This window comes from Amblyomma mixtum, chromosome 9, assembly GCF_055824585.1.
Source record: "Amblyomma mixtum isolate Tamu chromosome 9, ASM5582458v1, whole genome shotgun sequence".
NCBI classification, from domain to species: Eukaryota; Metazoa; Arthropoda; class Arachnida; order Ixodida; family Ixodidae; genus Amblyomma; species Amblyomma mixtum.
Genome location: NC_143020.1, coordinates 20,905,936 through 20,924,168, shown reverse-complemented (window position 1 = coordinate 20,924,168; position 18,233 = coordinate 20,905,936). Strand labels below are relative to the sequence as shown.

The following is an 18,233-nucleotide window of genomic DNA, read 5'->3' as shown; positions in this document are numbered from 1 at the left end:
CGACCCTACGTGACTGTGCTTGCGGAATTTATTTTGGCTCGGTTATCATGAGCACAGATGGCTTCTTTTTATTACTGTTTTTTTATGTCCGCGATGGTTTGTCAAAAGGAACTCGCGGGAACAATATATGATAACGCTGCCTTTAGGCAGCAGTTTTGCTGTCCGTGGCAGTCCGCTAATTTGCTGTCCGTGGCAGTCCGCAGTAATTTTACTGTCCGTGGCAGACCCCCTTAATACTGTAGAATGGGAACGGCCCGGCACTCCCGTTATCAGCCTCTCCGCCACCCGCAGTGCCAGGCGTTGTCATTCCGGCGCTCTGGTGTTCCGTCATGTGTGCTAATCTTTTTTACCCACGACTGTACCTACTTGTTTGGCATGGCACAAACCATGGCTGTATTTGAATGGCCGATGCTGGGCAGCAGATACTGCATGCATGTGCCTATATGGTTGACAAAATGAAACTCATCAATGCACTAACAATCTCAGTGGGTCAAATCCATCAAACGTACAGTCTTTGTCAAAAGTAACCAGGCTGCGTGGTTTGCTTCTAGCTCGTACAGTGGATCCCTCACAGCTTCCCTAAAGCTGGAATGGTAGCTAAAGGTAAGGACTGAGGGTCTTATTACCTTCCAACACGTTTTGATCCTTAGGAATAACACAAGGGCTCCACTATACAAGCTAGAAGCAAACCATGCAGCCTGGTTACTTTTGACAAAGACTGTACACTTGGCACTTTATGCTGTTAGAATAAAAACTGCAAGACAAATTTCTCTTTTTTACACGTGCATTTGTTGACTTGACAGTTTCAGAAAATTTTTTTAAAAAGTAACGACTTATATACTTGGGCTTAGATTATCATTAGCAAAATATTTGAGAAAAAGTTTAACTTCATTGTTCACAAAATAATAAATTGCAGGTTTGCAGAGCCCTGCATGCCTGAATCCGAACACTCAATTTCATTCAGAAAATTTTATTGAGCGTGCATTTCAAGACATATACTAATTCAATTAACAAATTGTTAACCACATAGCTGGCCACACAGCTTCTTTGTAGAAGGGTTACGAATACAAATATATACACAGAATATTTCCACAAGGCTGCACTCTTATACATGCACCTCGGTACACAATTACAAGTACAACACTGTTTTTCAAAATAGAAATGCAGATATATATAAACACAATATGAGGATATAAATTACACAGCATATTTCATACTAAGAATTGATTTGGTTTTCACGTTGGATGAGAGAACTCCACTATAAAAAATGCACACCTTCACTGTAGTCTCAAGAAAGCATATACCGTGGAGGTTGTTCTCTCGACGCGCGTTTCAATGCTGCCGCCTCTCACGTCGTGCTGCCGATCAAACAGCGTCACCATGTTTTTACGACAACCTACTCTCTATGACTGCTACGTTGGGTATTTTGTTAGCCTTGCTGATCTCCCATCAATATAAAAAAAAACTTCCCCATACAAACAGAAATCGGCATGTAATTTCGTGAATGAGCAAAGCAGCAATCCATACTGCCGTGAGAACTCAGGCATTTTTCAACCGCAGCGCAAGCAACAGGTCGTTAATTCGAGCGTTTCTACCAGTGGTAATTGCTCGCAATCGCTGCAATTTCTGTGGATGCCGATACGTATGAATATACCAAATAAAAATACCAAAAAGAAAATAAAAAGTAGGATACAAGCTGTTTCACAACGAAACCGAAACAAAAACTGGTTGTCACCGCCAGGTGGCTGCCGGTAGCTGTTTTTCTGTATAACCCTCATGGCGGTTCGGGTGCTGCGTCGCGTGCATCGCGCTTCGGCGCTTGCTACAATTCGCTACTTGGTTGTGAGCCGTCGTGAACTGTGTTGTGGTTTGCGTGTGTTTCTTCTTGCTCAAGGGTGCACAATCGCGCAGTGCTGTCGACGTAGCCTATTCGAGGCAAAGTGTCATTTTTCTGGTCTCTCTAACTTTTCAGTCTGTGCGCTTCTTTGTGTAGTCCAGGATGGGTGTCCAGGCACAAAGACGCGCGGGCAGTGTCGCGGTGGAAATGTTCCAAATAAGGCCCGGAATATTTTCTTCTGTGTGACTACGTGGTAGAGAGTGCCGGCTACGTAGCACTCGTGCTGAAATCTCACTGGTTGGTGTAGTGCCCGTGACACGAAGGCAAACAGCGTTCTGCACGACTACGCAATCATCTGAAAAGGTAAGCAGTACTCGTGCATTATCCGAAGCATATAATGCTGGAACGGTGACCTGTCGTACTGCTGCAGTATTCGTGTTCAATGCTATAAAAAGCGTTTAAGGCGCTTTTGTTGTCGCCGCGGTGAGTTGCTCTGCCAAGAATTGTCGCTGTCGGTACTTGTTTTGGCGAAGGGGATGCGACCGTGCGTGCGCTAGCTTTGCATGATTTTGGTATGCGCATGTTTGCGCGTTTTGTTTCTTGTTGAGCACAGATTTGTCCTCGTATATGCCTCGTTCTACGCGTTTCTGCCCATGCTTGTTCACACCACCGCGCACGTTTCAAGGACCGGCACTTTGGCTGTGCGTAAAATGTATGATTGTCTTTCAAGATAGCGTTAGCACTTTGAGGGGGATTGAAACACTTTTTATTCGCCACGGTTTTTGCTTGGCCCTAGACTGTTGAACCTTAGGTCGTGGAGTCGATCCTGATGGCAGTAGCCGCATTTCGATTTAGGTGAAATGAAAAAAAGAATGCCCCTGTGCTGTGCGATGTCAGCTCACGTTAAGAAATTCTAGGTGGTCTAAATTAATCCGGAACCCTCCAATACGATCAGTGCCCATTTTCCGCATCTGAATTCAAACCCCACTATAAAGAAAGCACTGTCTCAGGTTGCAGTTACCAACGAAAGTTAATTTCTGGCCGTCAGGATCTAATTTTTAAATGAGTATGTGAAGATTTTTTTTTTATGATACCGATAGCGTTTCTGGCTACCCAGAGTATAGGATCTTGCATTTCGATCACTCTGCTGTTTGAAAATTGGTTTCTGAGGAAAACAAGTGACCCAATAATTGTCTCAGTTATTACGATGTTTATCTACGCTTTCGATCGCAGATTTGTTTTGCTCATAGCAAGATTCCTTTACTAGTGCTAGGGGAACTGGCAATTTCCTCACTGGCGTCCCAGCACCCTCCTCGCAGCGCCGCCTCTCCTCCTCCGCTCTTTTCTCCCTTCTCCTCTTTTTTTCTTTCACGGCTGTTGCGCTCTTCGGTCTATTCCTCCGGCGAGTCTGCCTCCGCGCACCGCCGCCGCGAATCTGCGCGTCTTCTGGACCTTGGTCAGCGCGCCTCTCAATGTGCTGACGCATGAACACGTAGGTGGTGGTGGAAACGTTTATTGCCAATGATGTAAATCGTAGGGGGCGCCTGGTTTGCCGCAAAAGTTTGCATGATTACGAGAATTGGTCTGGGTATCGGGCATGCAGCAGTATTAGGTATTGAGCAGTCCGGGTTTGTAGTTGTCGCCAATGTGCAGCCTGCGCTATGGTGAGGGACGGAGCGGGGGGTGCGTATTCCCTTCTTTTGTCTCGGTAATACGAGAGAATATCACGGAAGGAGACCAGGTAGTGCATTCCCTGCTCACGACAGTATGAGGCATTAAAGGCTTTCGCCTTAATAAAGCGATTCTGCTCGTATTGTCTTTCACAGCTGTTCTGCTCCTGGCGAGCTTCTAGGGCGGCCGGCTCGCGATTTTCGCGTTGCCCTTCGAGCCATTTGTGTGGCCGGCACGTTCCTCGCGCTAAGAAGGCGACTGCGCACGTACTTAAAATGGCGTTAAAGGGCGATTCACACGACGGTCCGTTCGTCCGCGGCCCGCGCACTACCTGGTCTCCTTCCGTGATATTCTCTCGTATTACCGAGACAAAAGAAGGGAATACGCACCCCCCGCTCCGTCCCTCACCATAGCGCAGGCTGCACATTGGCGACAACTACAAACCCGGACTGCTCAATACCCAATACTGCTGCATGCCCGATACCCAGACCAATTCTCGTAATCATGCAAACTTTTGCGGCAAACCAGGCGCCCCCTACGATTTACATCATTGGCAATAAACGTTTCCACCACCACCTACGTGTTCATGCGTCAGCACATTGAGAGGCGCGCTGACCAGGCCGCGGTTCAGAAGACGCGCAGATTCGCGGCGGCGGTGCGCGGAGGCAGACTCGCCGGAGGAATAGACCGAAGAGCGCAACAGCCGTGAAAGAAAAAAAGAGGAGAAGGGAGAAAAGAGCGGAGGAGGAGAGGCGGCACTGCGAGGAGGGTTCTGGGACGCCAGTGAGGAAATTGCCGGAACTGGGAACTGATGCATTTTAAACAGGGTAGTTTTCCTTTGTATTGAGGCGTATACTTGGGCAAGTATATTTTTCCTGATCTTTTTACATTCATGTGATATTCACTGTTGGACCGAGTTCGCATGCTTGTTTTTGTACTCCTGTCATAGTGATAATGGGAAATTGGTATCCGCAGGTGGCACATCTGTCTTCCAGTCCGAGTCAATGGCATGGATTTTGTGGCCACCAGATGAAGTCAAAAGCTGTGTTGTAAGTTGTTACTGCATTGTGCTTTGTTCTTGTGGTTGCCATGAAATGTTCTCTTACTTTCATTGCTCTTTTCCTTAATGCTACTGCTTGGAGCAGTTTGGATAGCTCTGGCCTGATATGTTTACATGTTTATATGAGTAATATTAGTTGGCTGTCACAATGGGCCGGTTGCAGGCCATTTGAAGTTTTACATTCAATATTGCTCGTCTTTTAACCGTTGCATTCTATGCATGAAGTGCGAAATGTCTGCATGTTTTTGGCTGCATTATGTGATACTATTTAACTACGAATATTAACATTATGATGCATGTGTGTTAACTTAAATATGTGTTTTTATGCCACTCATCGCAGGTCACAGATGTAAAAGAAAAAGTGCACACATGAGAACTGGTTTCATTACTGCTGCCTTGTTTTTGCTAAGCATGGAGAGCTGAGCTAATTGGTTCTGGGTAGAATTATGAGACATCATTCCAGTGTACAAAAACACATGAACGAAGAGAGTAGACTCCATAGACCCCATACTTCAACTGAGGTTGATTCCACAACATGAGCTTTTTACATGCAAAGTGGTACTAGTGACCCCTGTGGCTGAAAAGTGTTTCCTCGACCAGGTAACAATTATTCAATGTTGCAAAAACAAAAACATAGGCGTAAGGTTAGCTTGTCACTCAAGTTGAATGCATTGGCGTGACTAAACATTGCCTACCTGGCTGACCCAACACACATTTGCGTTGAGATAATCTATTTCTTTTTCTGCCTGCCTGCTCCAGTCACCCTACTTCGGCATTGACGCTGTCACGACTCTGTGACAGCATCAATGCGCAAGTAAGGAGACTGGAGCAGGCAGTTTTCACAGGAGAAATTGTAGCCTTAGTGGTAGAAAGCCAGGTTCGAGAGATGAAGTGTGCTGGGCAGCGCAAGCCGGAAGACAGCGCACATTCGCAACAGTGACCTGTCATTGTGCCCTATTGCCATCAGGTGTCACACCGCCTCAAGAAGGCCAGTGACAAACACGATGTACATGTCGTATTTTCAGCTTGGGAAAGCTGGGATGCATGTGCCACCTGATAAATGACGTTACGAAAAAGCCTGCCTACAAAACTAAGCACACCAAACCCCTGGTTAAACATGAGGTTGACATGGTGTACAGCATCCTCCTTGCCTGTGGCAAACATTACATTAGACAGACGAGGCTTTCATCAATGAACGCTTGCTTGAACATTGCAGGACAGCTGATTCATTAAGTGGCAGAGGTCATTTAGCTGAGCACATTCGCCTTTGCTCGCACAAGCGAGCATGCGAGGCGTTTTTGAAAGAAACACATGCCTTGTGCAAGTTTAGCACTTGAAAGGGCTGGGAAATTTTTTAAGCCTTTTGTATCTCTGTTGAAAAAGAGAATTACGTCAGCAGCCCTTCTGCAGCGCTCCAGAAAAAGAAATAGATTATCTGGAGGCAAATATGTTTGTTGGGTCAGCCAGGTAGGTGATGCGTAGGCGTACCGATGTGTGTGTTTAATGTGAGTGGCAAGATACCTTTACCCCTATGTTTTTTTGTGTTTTGGTTTTTGCCGTCCTGAATAATTGTTATCTGGTGGCGGAAATACTTTTCAGCCCCAGGGATCACTAGTACCCCTTTGCACATAAAAAGCCTGTGTTGTGGAATAAACCTCAGTTGAAATATGGTGTCCATGGAGTCTACTCTCTTCATCCGTGTGATTTTGTGTGCCGGAATGATGTCTCATAATTCTCCCTTGTTTTCAGTGAATAAGGAGGGCTTCTGGTGTCTCTTTTTTTGTATGTGATGGTTATAACAAAGTGGCTACCCATAAACTGTCATTTTGGGCTTAATTGAAGGATCCTTGGGAATTTGTTTGACAGCATATTCCATGGGCACTTTCTTGAGAAAAATCAGTTATTTGTTACCCATTTCACTGCATTAACCATTGCTTCTCATCATGTCTCGAAAGTCATTGATAAGCACAAGCTTTCGAGTACCTGAGGGCTGTGTGAGAAGCCTTCTGACATACTTTAAACTACTGAGGATATCTGAAGACAGATTTTACCAATAATTGTTAGCCAATCCAAACCTCTTGGTTCTATCCCTGACAACCTGAAGCTGACCTGTCAATAATTAAGGCTGGAAACCGTTCTGATACCCAAACTGTTCTCCTAATTTATTGATGTGCATTTTGCATGAACTGTTAGTGCACGAAATGAGTCCGCATATTACTTGCCACCATAATTCAAACTAATATTTCTATACCAGTCATCACGGTTCCCATTTTCTTTACTAATGTGCAATCCAACTTTTTGAATTCACTACAGATTTTCACCCAAATTTAGATTCTTTATTTTAGGCAAGTGTCATCGACTTGAATTTCTCCAAAGCTTTTCATGTTTGTCATTATAACCTTTTAGCTACACTCTCATGCTTGAGCCTTCATTCTTTGATATTAGTGTAGATTCATTGCTTCCTGTTCTACGGCTGGCCTTAAAAAACTATTGTACTTCTTCTCTTATGAAGCCCAGCATATCAATATGCAAAATCATAAGGCGTCCCTCATCCTGAGTCACTTTGGGATGTTAAACCCCCATAAACCAAACCAAGCACATTACTAAAGTACATTAATATTAGCCATTCAATAACAGTCTTTGTCTTTATGTCCCAACCTTGTCTTTATGACTGCATTATTCTGAAGGATGCCCCAACTATCTCAGCTACTCTGACTGTATTGACTTTTGCAAGACAGATGAATAGGCTTGTTTGTAATTCATCGTGTCAAAACAGCGCAAAGAAGAGAAAGATGAGGAAGGAATGCGACGGTGCGAGTGCTGACTTTCAAGAAGGTTTATTGGAAAGCACATCAAAATATTTACACTGTGGCCTAAAAAAAGAATGAAGAAAGGGCGCCTTGTAACATTCACTTTGGATCTGTCAAAAACAAAACGAAAGTTGAATATGAAGCATTTAAGAGCATGAACTCTTTCTTAGGGAGCGATAAAGAAGGTGTGTTAACACATTGATTTCGTTTTTTCTACAATTTCAGTGGCCTCGATCACCTCATGCACAAACTTTTCTGTGTCTGTCTAGCACAATGCAGCACAAGAAATTACGCCTCACAGCATAAAGGATGTGGCAAACGATCGCAGTCGCGACAATGAAACATCAGATTCCCCCTGCTAGCTTTGTTCACATCGTAACGGTGGTCTTTTGACCTCTCATTGGCACCTCTGCTAGTTTCTTGCTGAAGTTGATACATTAGCCAGATGGTTCAACTTTAGATTATTACATAGTTTCTTGGCTCTGGACATTGCTATTAACAAATCAGCTGTTGTGTGACACTTGAACTCAGAATTAACTGCCTCCGTTGCCTTGGACAGAAAGACGCCTTTAGACATGACCACAAAACCACCTTCTTTATCAGCAGTTGAATGCGATAGGGCCCACCGTCTTAAACCCGTTACAGTTCAGCCTGCGGGAAAGTTCCTGGCATGGTTCAAACCACGACACCCCATCAACCAACGCCCCCTGAAACACACCTGTCACGCTCAGGTCCAGGCACAGGAAGGCAAGACGTCAAAGTATGGCAAACAGCTCCAGAATAGTCCTCTTCGAAGGAACAATGGCAAATTTTGGCCCATATATGCTTCAAGCAGCAGACGAGGCAGCAACTCATTGTCGACATTGTGCACCTTGTTTTCAGACACTCGTGCCTTGGCTTCTCTGCTCCGGGCTAGTGAGCGCAAAGTGGCTGCAAAGTGGCATTCCAGATGGCTTTCACCTGGTCAACGGTGCGTGACACCGTCAACCAGCCACTCCCTGGCTTGTTTTCAGGCACAAGAGTTTGACAACAAGGTGCGCACCTTCAGCTTGGAGTCGCTGCCTCCTCTGGTCCTTGAAGTGCTTATGGACCAAAATTTTCCGTTCCTCCGAAGAGAACTATTGTGGAGATGCTTGCCATGGTTTGACGAGTTGCCTTTTCCACGCACAGACCTGAGTGTGACAGGTGTGTTTCGGGATGTTTTGATGCAGTGTCACGGTTTGAACCCTCTTTAGGAACTTGCCCACAGGCCGAACTGTGTCGTATTTAAGAGGGTGGGCCCTCTTGCTTTCAACTGCTGATAAACGGTGGTTTTGTGGTCGTATCGAAAGGCGCCTTTCAGTCCAAGGCCACAGATGCAGTGTATTCTGAATTTGAGTGCCACTTACTATCTGATTTGTTAAAAGCAAAGTCCAGTGCCAAGAAACATTAACAATCTAGAGTTTAACCATCAGGCTAATGCCATCAACTTCAGTAAGAAAAATTGTCCAGCTATCTTCTTTACCGCAAAGACCCATAAAGGTGACTGCTCCTTGAGGGTTGTAGTTTAAGAGAATGGAACCTGTCAGAAACAAATCGCCTTCTCTTTGCGACATAAAATTAAGTTGCTGAGCATTGATGACTCCTCTCGTGTAAGATCTGCAGAGAAAGTAATGCAGTTTCTACACAATAACTCTCGCACCAGTTTCATGGGGTGCTATGTTGACATAAGGATTTATATTACGCCATCCCTCAATCAGGATCAATAATGTGTTGAAGAATTCATTAACTTAAATGAAGCAGTGGCATTGCAAACGTCTCAGGCGTTTTGGTGAATAATTTTGTCGCACTTTTAAGCTCATACCTTCAGTCCACCTTTATTACATTTCAGAATATCTTGTTTTTGCAAAAAAAACTATTAGCGCCGCTGTTACGTGGCTTATTGCAGGATCTCCAATCCTGACGAAGCATTGTCTAAGGTGAGAGAGGAGTTCAGTCAAAGCCTCAGTCCACTTTGAATCACCACTGAAATTATAGAGGATAATATGTCATCACATTTATTGGATCTCAATCTTGGGTGGTTACACTTGTTGGGCTTACGAGCCAAGGGAAAACAAGCTACTTTTACCATTTTCTTCGGTTCAGTCTAAGCTGGTCAAGAGGTGTCACTAACCTTTGCTTCAAAAATTCCTTACTGAAATCCTGTTTGATTGCCATGACATCCAGTTTTGCCCAGCTCATATGCCGTTTGTCCTTTACTGGATATTCAGAACCTTTGTCAGTGTCTTTAGCCGATTGCTTTAAGCAGAAGTTGAAACATTCTTTTTGTGCCCCCGTCGAGACTGTAACTCCCAAAAGGAAGTTTGTACGTACCTTTCCCTACATCCACAATTGGTCGCACCGGTTAAATAGGCAGTCGAGTTGGCGTCGATATTGTTTTTCTAACCCTATGAAGTTTCAGTACCTGTAGTCAACCGAGATTATCCATCAGAGTCTCTTCGTGCACTGCACAGAAGACATAGTGTGTTCGAACGCCTTGAAATGCGGCTATGTTTACATTGGGAAAACAGGCAAGTGTGTCACTGAGAGGTTTAAAAGACCACCACGACGATGTGAACAAAGCTTGCGGGAGAACTTTGATGATTCACTGTCGCAATTGCAATTGTTTGCCAGATCCTAAACGCTGTGAACCGGAATTCATGTTCTGCATTTTGCCTGACAGACACAGAAAAGTTTGTGCGTGAGATAATCGAGGCCACTGAAATTTAAAAAAAAACCGCAATCACTGTGTTAGCACACCTTCTTTATCGCTTCCTAAGGAAGAGTTCATGCTCTTAAATGCTTCTTTGTCAGTTTTTGTTTTGTTTTACACTCATGCAATGTGGTTGACACAAAGTGCCCTTTGTTCGTTGTTTTTTTAGGCCACAGTGTATATATTTTGACGTGGTTTCCAATACACATTGGCGATAGTCAGCACTCATGCCATCATATTTATTCCTTCGTTGTCCTTGTCTTGTCTGCATTGTTTTGTCATAACGTATTGACCTCCTTTCCCACCTCTAGGGTTAATGGTATGGAGAAACCTTAACCAGATGCAGCCCCACATACTTGGAGCATGTCACGATACATGCTGCTGGCACCACAAGGGCACTCGGGTTTATCAGGAGATGTCATGATCTGTGTTCTCTTGCCATGCTGCGCAGTTTATGCATAAAAATTTTATTGATTCCAAACTGAAGTATTCCCTAGCTCTTTCAATTTTGCACCAAACTGTTTGATGCTACGCCACCAACTCCCTTTAATTCAACAGCGACACTTGGTACAGCATATGTGTAATCAGTCATCTCATTTGACCACCAGACATCACTGCATAAAAGGGGAAACGCTCGTTTAGGTGTGTTCCATATACTCTACAATACTTTTCCACAACTTAATGTTAAATGTTGCTGCCCCGCTTCAGACCAGGATGCCATCACAACTAAATCAAGAAATTTTTCCTGTTCCCATTGAAGAATAAATCAAATCAAAGTTTATTTCCCATCTAGCACTACAGATTGAGGAATCGTAGAAAAAAGCTGCCCTTGGGCAGCTTGACGAGTCTACAATCCTTATTATTGACAGGGAGGCAACACAAGAGTTTATACAATTTAAAAAAACAAGCACATCAAGGAAGCACCGGAGAATACACGAAACAGCAATATGTATACATAATGAAACTTAAACAATGTTATGCAAAAACAAATTATGTAGTTCATGACGTGAAAAAGAAAACAAATCGAGGTTAATGTGGATATACCTATTTAGAAGAGATGGAAGTGTGTACTGAAGGCATTCCATACCAAGATTTAGTCGAGGTGTTGGCACTGTCCATTCTTCGCCACGTCTTGTTGGATAGACTGATTCTTTTTTCCTTAGTTCTGCAAAATTTTTAAGATTTGTTACATTCTTCTTGATTTCTGTTTTAAAAGTAACACTGAGGCGATATTTATAAAGATTATGTGCTTTAATAACTCTGGAATGACAAAAGAAAGCTGCACTGGGATGTCGGAACGGTAAATTATATGCATTTCGGAGATATCTTTTTTGCATTAAATGAATACGTTCAAGGTTAGTGAATGTTGTAGTGCCCCACACCAACTGGCAATAGTTTAAATGCGAGTTGAATATTGAATTGTATACCAGCATCTTAGTTTTTGTGGGAAGTATGTATTTTAGACGGCCTATAACACCAGTGATTTGAGCTATTTTTTTCAAGATATAATTGACATGATAATCCCATGACATACTGGCAGAAAATATGACCCCAAGGCATTTAAACTGCTCAACAATTTCTACAGCCCGCGAGTTTAATATAATATTCTCGTGCAGTGGGATAACTTTATTTTTCGGCCTAAATATGACAGCTTTGGTCTTACTCTCATTTATTTGCATCAGGTTAACTGCAGACCAGACCTCAAGAGGCATTGTGGCATTACATTGTTTGATAAGTTCATGAACATTTTCACCCGAAAAAAATACGCTCGTATCGTCTGCATAGATGGAAAACTTTGTATTATCGCTAATGTTGACAATATCGTTTCGGTAAATATTGAAGAGTAGAGGCCCTAGCGTACTGCCTTGGGGGACACCGTAGAAGAGCGGCTTCGGTTCAGACTGTATACCATTTATGTACACCACTTGCTGTCTAAACGACAAATAAGAACTTAACAATGAGAGCGCTTTTCCTCGGATACCATAGTAGTGTAATTTATTTAGTAAGATTTTATGATTTACCAGGTCAAAAGCCTTTGAGAAGTCCACAAATACACCAATGACAATAGATTTGTTTTCAAGTTGCTTTATTATATATTCCTTTTGTTGAAGTAATGCAAGTTCAGTGGATTTGCTTTTGCAGAAGCCAAACTGAAATGGTGTTAGCAAGTTAAATTTATGGATGAAATTTGACATTCTTAGGTGCAGCATTTTCTCAAATGCTTTCGAAAACACTGGCAAAAAAGAGATTGGTCTGTAGTTGGCGAGGGCGTTGCGATCTCCTTTTTTGTAAAGAACAACAACTTTTGCTAATTGCATTTTTTTCGTAAAAACTGCAGTTTCTAAACAGATGTTAAAGATGTGAGCAAGTATGGGAGCAATTATGTCAACTACATGCTTGACTGGCCGTATTTGGATATCATCAATGTCACAGCTACTGCTATTGTTAAGATTTGTTATCACCGACACTACTTCGTCTACCGTGACTGGGTGCAGAAAAATTGTTTCATCATTCTGAATTCGAACATATTTGCAAGCGTCAGATCCGGCAGCACGGGTTATAGCACGGGTAGCCAAGCTCGTTAAAAAAGTATTGAATACATTAGCCAGTTCGACGCCAGAAACTTCCTTTCCATCAATATTTAATTTTGGTAATGCAGTGCGTGAACTGTCCCGCTGTAGAAGTGTATTTAATCTCGACCATAGTACACCATTTCGAGCATTGTTAACATCTAGAAGTGACACGTGATAGGCTGTTCGTGCAGACCGCAGTTTTTTAGTCAATTTGTTCCTATATTTCTTAAATACCGCAAGGTCCTCAACCTTCCGGCTGCTCAAAAATTTTCTGTACAGCTTGTCTTTCATTTGTATTTCTCCGTGAAGCTCTGGCGTTACCCATGGCTTGCGGATTCTGCGACTTTTCACGCGTGTTACAAGAGGAAAGCAGTCGTGATATATCTGTTTAAAGCAATCGACAAACGTATTATAGGCAACATTTGCATCATGAAGTTCAGCTATCTTACTCCAATATACTTTCATGAGCGCATCCCTAAAGGATTTCAATGATGATTCTGTAATAGCTTGGTATGTGATTGATGTGGACTTACTTCCTATTGTACTAGCGTTCTCAATGCAAGCAAACACAGGAAGATGGTCACTAACACAACAAGATAAAACACCAGAAAAAGCATTCAGCTGCATAGAGTTAGTAATAATTAAATCGAGAACAGAATGGCCTTCGCTTGTGACTCTACCTCACCACATTTTCATTGCATGTGGTCCCTCAAAATTATGGAAATAAGTGATATCGCTTGGAGCATTGACAATGGTTTGTTTTACCTTTTCTTTGCTGCTGTTTTTATTTTTTGCAACTGATGTATCAATGGATTGTATGCCTCTTTTCGTAGTGTATCGTCTGCGATATCTCAGCTGTGCTACTGCAGTCACCCTTCTGATGTTACCTTTATATTGTCCCTCTTATTAATACCCCACTAAAAGCCTTCAGAGGACAAAAAACGATGGCTTTTTTATTTTGCTCATTATGGCACACGTCAGGCTTATGTTTAGGGATATAGGAGAGGCCTTTGTCTTGCAGTGGTGCTAGTTATGCTGCTGATGATGGTACTTAATGACGAGCATATGATATATTGAATAAGAACCTCAAATTATTTTTCTTTTTGAGTGCGAATAGCTTCAGTAGTTCTTGATTTAGGTTCACTTTATTCCTGTGGCCACAATACGGAGTTTACTTTTTTAGCACTCTAATACTGGCAAGAATAAAAACTTGTGGATCCTAATTCTTTCATTTCAATCTTTTCTGCAGAGTGCATCGCCCAGTTTTCCCAAGCCCTCATGCACCGGTTGTACATCAACAAGGCTGTTTCATGGGGCCCAGCTGCATTGACAAGTGGCTAAAGAAGAGCAAGAGGAGCATGAACACAAAATAAAACTGGCTGTAGGAGTTTCATCTATTTTGAAATTTGCTGTCTCATTGCGACAGACATAACATTGCTGCATGGCCCCTGCCCCAACATCTCCCAGTCATTCCAACATGCCCAGTCATTCCAACATGCCCAGTCATTCCAACCTGCCCAGTCATTCCAACCTGCCCAGTCATTCCAACCTGCCCAGACATTCCAACGTGCCCAGTCATTCCAACGTGCCCAGGCATTCCAACGTGCCCAGTTATTCCAACGTGCCCAGTCATTCCAACATGCCCAGTCATTCCAACGCATTTTCCATTACCATAATCCACCAAGGTTTCCAGTGTTGGTTTCCAATATTTACATCATTGCCTTTTTTCCAATAGGGATACAACAGTTGTATCTTACCGGTAATCACCTACGGGCAGAAACGTGGAGGCTAATAAAAAGGGTTCCTAAAGTTATGGACAACGCAGCGAGCTATGGAAAGAAGAATGATAGGTGCAACGTTAAGAGCTCGGATGCGGGCGGAGTGGGTGAGAGAACAAACGCGGGCTAATGACATCCTAGTTGAAATCAAGAGGAAGAAATGGGCTTGGGCAGGGCATGTAATGCGAAGGCAAGGTAACCGGTGGTCTTTAAGGGTAACGGAGGGGATTCCAAAAGAAGGCAAGCGTAGGAGGAGGCGGCAAAAAATTAGATTGGCGGTTGAGATTAAGAAATTTTGCGACGATGCGGTGGCGGTAACTGGCGAAAGACAGTGTTAATTGGAGAGCTATGGGAGAGGCCTTTGCCCTGCAGTGGGCGTAATAAGGCTGATGATGATGACATAACTAATTGGGGAACACAGGGGCAGAGTTCTGAAGATTAATGCCGGCAAAAACCATTCTGGTATGAACAAAAAATTTGTTGGTTTAGTGAGATCTACTGTGAAAAAGGACAGCAGGTAGAGGACAGTAGATTACAGGAGAATTTCACACCTTGTAATAGAGTGCAGTGACGTTTTCAACTTTCGAATCTTTCTTAATGACACCTGCGAAAAGTTACTGGCGAACTATTCTCTCATCTTTCAGCAGTTTGATATCAAGTAGCGTTGAAGCAGCCGCTATAAGCGTTGGTAACTATGTATGTATGTTTATGTATGTATGCATGCATGTATGTAAACTATGACAGAATATTTAGGGCCGCACTATTACCTTAAAAAGACAGATTCTTCGCATATATTGTGCGGATAACTTAGTTCCGGTTTATGACGTTTATCGATTAAGTGGTTTATTGCCCCTAAACCATTTTACCAACACAGTTCCCACTAAGAGTTATTGATCAATTATCTCTCGCCCTGCCATAAGCTTGCCGTCCCGGCTAGCTGAATTGGTAGAGCAGCTGCTCGGGTGAAGCAGTGGTCTCGGGTATGAACCCCGGACCAGGACGAATTTTTCTTTAACTACGAAGTTTCTGAGAAAGCTTTATAGCTTTCCTATGCAGCCGTATGGCTGTGCTCGGCTTCGCCCGCGCCGAGCTCTTCTTCGCCCGAGTGCTTGCTCGCTAGTCGGTTAGCCGGCCGTTTCCGCTGGCGCTTGGACGTTGTGGCAAATATAAACCTGCCTACCTGCTTCTGTGACATTTTGGTGGAGCTTGCTGGGTACATCCCATGTCCGAAGAGCTTTTGGGTGCCTCCGAAGCCCCGCTACACACCGTGGACACACCTGGGCACAAGGCCAGCCGCCGCTTGAGAGGCTTATCCCCCGAGTGTGGGCCCCTTCTTTCCTTACCGCGAACCATGACGACTACAGAGGCAAGCCAGCCCATTCACCTTGCAGTGAGTGCCCAGCCGCTGTTATTCCATGCTCCGCGTGTAACCACGCCGTTCCATGGCGACAAATTTGAGGATGTTGAGGACTGGTTGACCAACTACGACCGGGTCGCTGCGTTTAATGCGTGGGACGAGGAGCGAAAATTGCGGAAAATTTATTTTTCACTTGAAGACGCCGCCAAGATGTGGTTCGAAAACCACAACACTACCATCACCACCTGCCAAGACTGCCGACAAAAGCCGCTCAGCACATTGGGCAACGACACAAGAAAAGAGATGGCTGAACTGGCTCTACAGTCCCGAGCGCACCGGCCCAATGAGAGCGTCTTCATGTTCATAGGAGAAATGACGCGGCTTTTCTACCGCGCGCATATGTTCATGTCGGAGGCAAAGAAGGTGCGCCATCTTATGCGTGCCGTTAAAGAAGAGATCTTCGTCGGCCTTGTACGTGACCCTCCACGCACTGTGGCTGATTTTGAGAAGGAGGCGACCAGTATGGAGCGTGCCCTACAACAGCGATTCGTACAATTCGATCGTTCGGCGAACATCACTGCTGTGGACTTCCGCTTGCCGATGAACGGCAACGAGAGTGGCACCTTTCGCGAGCTTGTCCGAAGCATCGTACGTGAAGAACTGCAAAAGCTGCCCTTTCTGGAGCAACACCCGCGTGTTGGAGGCATCTCGGATGTTATACGTGAAGAGCTCCGGCAAGCAGTGGCATCAATGCCATCCCTCCAGCCGCCTGCGCCGCACGTCATGTCTTACAGCGACGTGTTGCGTACCCCTGCGCCAGCCGGCACCCTACAGGCCCGCTCCTCTCGTCCGTCCTGCACCCCGACATCCAGCTCCGGCTGATGCGCCCGACACTAGACCGCCCGTTCGCAAAGCACACGTGTGGCGCACGCCGAATAATCTACCTCTGTGCTTCCACTGCGGCGAAGCCGAACACGTACATCGCCACTGTCCATACCGTCAGATGGGCTTGCGCGGATTCTCACCGGATGCCCCTCGGCCGCGCTATGGTGAACGACCTCGGGACATTGACCAGTACCTCAGCGCCAGCGTCCCACCTGCGTGCCCACCGCGACGCCAGTCCAGGTCGCCATCGCCGCGACAGTTTTCCCCCAACCGGCGTACTTCCTTCAGGCAGTCCCCAAGTCCGCGCCGGGAAAACTGAGGACGGCGACTCTCGGAGGTAGAGCCGCCGTCGATGAGCACTACGACCAACATCCTCCATTCGCCGATTCCACCAAACATTCCGACCTCCGACCCCCCGCACCGACCAGCAGTCCGACCATTTTCCAACTATCGCCGCAGTTTTTCTCCGACGCCCCCAATCGACGCACCGAACAACCAACGAGTCCGGCGACCTCCCGACGATCACAGAAGCTTACCTTCGACGCAGAAATTCGACGCACTGAACGACCCGTCAGTCCGACGATCCGTGATACGGCGCACTTCGTCGACGGTGAGCTTCTTTCCGCTGACATACCGATCGTCGTTGACAACCACCATACGACTGCCCTTGTAGATACCGGCGCTGACTTTTGCGTTATGAGTCGTGGCCTTGCTACAATCCTTCGCAAAGTCCTGACTCCTTGGCACTGCGCGCCGATAAGGATCGCCGGAGGGCATGTGCTGACGCCGCTAGGAGTGTGCTCCACCCGATTCGAGATTCGCCACGTAACTTTCTCTTGTTGCTTTGCTGTGCTGGCGGAGTGCTCCAAGAACCTGATCCTCGGTCTTGATTTTCTTCGAGAAAACGGCGCAATCATCGACCTCCGTGACCTCATGGTGAATTTTTTTTCCGGGTATGCGATGATCATGTCACACTACCTCCACGCACCAGCATGTTTGTTACAGTGCACTGCGACAACCCTCCCGCCCTTCAAGGCCTCGCGGAAATGAATGTGAATTTATTGTTGAGCCCACAAGTCTGCGTCACTCGTGGGGTCTTTTCCTTGAGTAATAAGCGAACTGAACTGCTTTTAACGAACTTTAGCGCCGAATACCGCCATTTACCGCAATGGGCAGCCATCGCTTACTTTGATGAAGTCGGCGAGCCCTCAGCCTACTGCGCCCTATAGTTGCTCAACAGGAACCCTCCCGAGAGCACTGGCCACACAGTTCGAACTGACGTGAATCCTGGTTTGCCTTTTGACCGGAAACGCCACCTACAAGCAATTCGTGACTCTTACCATGACTGCTTTGCCGTCACGTCCAAGGAGAGACAGACGTCAGTAGCAAAGCATCGCATTATAGTTGGCCCCACCGAACGCCCTATCCGCCAACGCCCCTACCGAGTGTCGACTAAGGAACGCGAGGCTATTCGGGCGCAAGTTGATGAAATGCTTCGCGATGATGTGATCCAACCGTCCACAAGCCCATG

The 18,233-nt window shown here is 45.2% G+C and overlaps 1 long non-coding RNA gene across 1 annotated transcript; it reads left to right on the top strand.

The window, feature by feature from the left end:
• Positions 1-1,852: 1,852 nt before the first annotated feature.
• On the top strand, positions 1,853-13,952 carry LOC149328463 (uncharacterized). The gene is made up of 3 exons (XR_016285639.1): positions 1,853-2,200; positions 4,484-4,557; positions 13,932-13,952. It is a non-coding gene; the product is annotated as an uncharacterized LOC149328463 (long non-coding RNA).
• The last annotated feature ends 4,281 nt before the right edge of the window (positions 13,953-18,233 follow it).